The sequence below is a fragment of the Podarcis melisellensis genome (genome assembly GCF_964234715.1).
Source record: "Podarcis melisellensis genome assembly, chromosome: 13".
In the NCBI taxonomy this organism is placed as follows: Eukaryota; Metazoa; Chordata; class Lepidosauria; order Squamata; family Lacertidae; genus Podarcis; species Podarcis melisellensis.
In genome coordinates this window covers 639,738-643,531 of record NC_138545.1, presented here as the reverse complement: position 1 = coordinate 643,531, position 3,794 = coordinate 639,738, and positions in this window count along the sequence as shown.

Genomic DNA, 3,794 nt, shown 5'->3' with positions numbered 1-3,794 from the left:
GATAGATAAATAAATACACACACATATAAATATAAATATAAATATAAATATATATCTATATTTGGACTGTATAGCAACCGGAGCTACAGGCAACACTCCCCGCCCTCCACATGCATCATCATTCACTCTGATTTCCCCACACCCCAAGGGAATCCATCCCCCAAGCCATCCTTAGAGCCCACCCCCAAATACTTATTACCGTAGAGCCTTGGCCAGCTCCAGGGCCTGGCCCCCACCCCTCCAAGCAACTGCTCTCCCAAATCCAGGCACCCCAAAAGCCCAGCTGACCGGCTGACCTGTTATCAGCCCCGACCTCCGGACAAGCCCCGTGACTCAAGGGCCCCTTCGGAAACACAGAGAAAGACCCACTTGCAGACCCCTGGAGAGCTGGGTCCCCCACCAAGTCAGTCTGCCCCCCTTCCCTGCCCCCAGCCTCCCACCTCTTCCGCCTGCATGGCCAGCACCTGTGGAACTCCAACCTGTGTGTGAACTCCTGCAAAACCCAATAAAAAGAGTTAACCTGGAGCGGCGTCTGTGTGTGTCTGTGATGGGCGGGGAGGGGGAAGTGGGCCGGAACCGGGGAGGGGGCGCTGGGTGGGCAGGCAATATGAGGCAGCAATGCTCAGCCAGCAGGAAACCAGCCAAGCTCTGTTCGACTTTGAGAAAGTACTGTTGCGTTCTGAAGGCAAAGGAAGGACTGGACCCTGATTAATACAATGGACACGAGGCTTGACCAGCAAGACTCTGGGAGGAAGTGCACATCCCACTCCCTGGCCCAGGTCGTTTAACACAGCGTTTGCAAGAACGAATCAGATTTCCTCTGAGCATTTCAAAAAATCCCCATGTGGAGACAAAGTCAGATCAGAGGAAGCCTCTTAACTACAAAGAACTACCCTATTTTTCGCTCTATAAGACTCACCAGACCATAAAACGCACCTAGTTTTTGGAGGAGGAAAACAAGAAAAAATATTCTGAATCCCAGAAGCCAGAACAGCAAGAGGGATCGCTGCGCAGTGAAAGCAGCGATCCCTCTTGCTGTTCTGGCTCCTGGGATAGCTGCACAGCCTGCATTCGCTCCATAAGACGCACACACATTTCCCCTTACTTTTTAGGAGGGAAAAAGTGAGTCTTATAGAGCAAAAAATACGGTATTTGCCATTTGAGCATGCATACATGTTCAGGCTAACTAAACAAGAACCAAGGAGGAATGCATTTAGTAAACCCCGGAAGGAAAGGAAGGACGGGCATTTTATCACCTCCATGTGAACTCTGTTCCTGGCCCTAAGATCTACCTAAAGATTAACAAAAGCTACATCAAAGCTACCTCCTTATCTTTATGTACCCAGGATGCCTGCTAAGCAACTGGTCTGTGTTAGAATGCTTTACACGTGACCGTCAGGCATAGAGAAAATGGGGCAGAGACGCAGAGGCTTGTGGGGCTGATCAGAAATAAAGTCAATGACCCAAACCCAGTCAAAGCGATGCTTTCACCGCTGCCACAATGGCTTGCTCCATTTATCATAATTCCTCATAGCAATCCTGCATGACCACTACAAAGTACTAGATCATTCTGAGAGAAGATGCAGAAAGAGTCGTTGGGCAGCAGGACGGCCTCTCTGGGAAGGCGGGGGTCTCTCCTTCCTTGGAAGCTTTTAAGCAGAGGTTGGGTGGCCGTCTGTCCCAGGTTCTTGAGCAGGGATTCCTGCATTACAGGGGGCTGGGCTGGATGACCTTTGGGGGCTCCCTTCCAACTCTACAAATCTATGATTCTATGGGAATGTGAAGAGGCACCCAGCGGATTCAGACTAGGGCTGGGCGATATCTTATTTTCAGCATCTCAATATATCGCCAGCTAAACATTGTGATATCTAGTACCAATATATTGTGATGCCTGAAATAGGGATGGAGCTATGCAGAGGCTCAGCACCCTCTTTCTCAGAGTGGGTGAGCAGACAGCTTGCAGTATGCCATGGGGTTCATACCTTGCCTTTCAATATACCTTTCGCCTCTGGGAAGCCCGCAAGAAGAACTCCACTCCCTCCAAAAAAGTCCTCTCCTGTGGCTCCTACACAGAAGTAAGTTGCTGCCTTGTAGGAACATAGGAAGAGCATGCTGGATCAGGCCAAGAGCCCACCAAGTCCAGCATCCTGTTCTCACAAGCAGGATCCGAGTTCAAGAGTAACCCTCTTCCCTCCTGTGGTCTCCAGCAGCTGGGATCCAGAGGCTCACAAATTCTGGCCAGCTTTTCATGGGTAGTAGCCATCGATTGCTCTCTCCTCCCCCTCAAATTTGCCTGATCCTCTTCTAAAGCCAAGTTGCTGGCCTTCCCTGCCTCCTGCGGCAGCAGGGAGTTCCACAGTTTCTGCTCTGCCTCTGCACTTGGAAGGCCCTCAGAGCACCCTATTCCCAACCTGGTGCCCTCCACTTTCAGACTACAACTCCCATCAGCCCCAGCCAGTAGGGGTCACATGATGGGAGTGATGTAAGAAAAATGAAATAAGTGCACTAGGTACAAATAAGTCCATTAAACACACATCCAGAATCAGAGAACCCAGAAAACAAACCCATAGGAGCTTGAAAAACCCACACCTTAAAACAGGGTCTCTAGTTTTAGTTTGACCGATGAGCAAACATTGAAGGTGTGTAAGTCCTTTGATTGGGTTTGAGCTGAAACGGTGATCCCTGTTTTTTTATAACTGCTTTGGCGACCACGAAGGGACTTTCGGTCCACCTGTTTTGGGGGTGCCAGAGATCCTAACAACCCAGCATGCGCCTTTTGAGAGGCTGCCCCCTCTCTCCCAGCTGACGCGGGAGGAACGCGGATAAAATGCCATCCCTGCATGACGACCAAGACCGGTGCCTCAGACAAATAAGTACACCACGTTCCCCACCTGTGGTGGGCACATGTACGGATGCTCCTCAGCGCCTGACTTAACAAAGCAGAAAGAGGCAAAATTCTGACTGCAGCAGGAGAGGCTGAAAGGCAGCCAAAATGCCCACCAGAAAAATCTCAGGACGAACCACAGTGGAATCACAACACCTTTGTTGCAGGAATTTATGTAAAGGGGGGGGGTTGCCCCTCCAGCAGATTTCATACACACACACACACCAACTACCAAATTCAACACTCCTGCAAATGTCCCCACAAAACACTTCATCAGTTTTTTCCTATCTCTATTCAAAAGGGCCTGAGCTGCACATTACCAAATGTAACAATGCACTGATAAATGTATTTACGTCCTGATTTTTAGAAAGTCATATAAAATCGCTCCAGTATCGGATTTGCATCTTTCCAACTTTGTTCTGTTCAGGAAAGGAATGGCTACCAAGGGGGGAGCCTGGAATGTGGGCAGCTGTAATCCTGAAACTGGGATCCAGGTACACAGCACAAGAGACAATCACTGGCATCCTGGCAAATGGGTGCCAGACAGGTAGCCATCCTGTGGACAATAGCAAACCATCCAGGAATGGGTTAGGTTCTTGGTGAGGACAAAGAGGTGTGATTAACTGGGGGGGGGGGGACACCAGGAACTTGTAAATATTTCTTTTGTCTTCCTTGATTGGTTTGAGGTGGAGGTCAAGAGGAGGCCCTCCCTATTTGTGGTGTATTTGTGATGTATGCATGATGCATTTTTAGGGGTCTTGTGGGTATCTTTGTAAAACTGATAAAAGTGGAAGCCACCCTTTGTTCTGGGCTCCTTCCTGCTTCTCCCATGTGGTGGGTGGAAGCCCCGTTGCAACAGTCATTGGAATAAAGACCAGGCCCACTGGCTACTGCTTTGCTCCTCTATTCC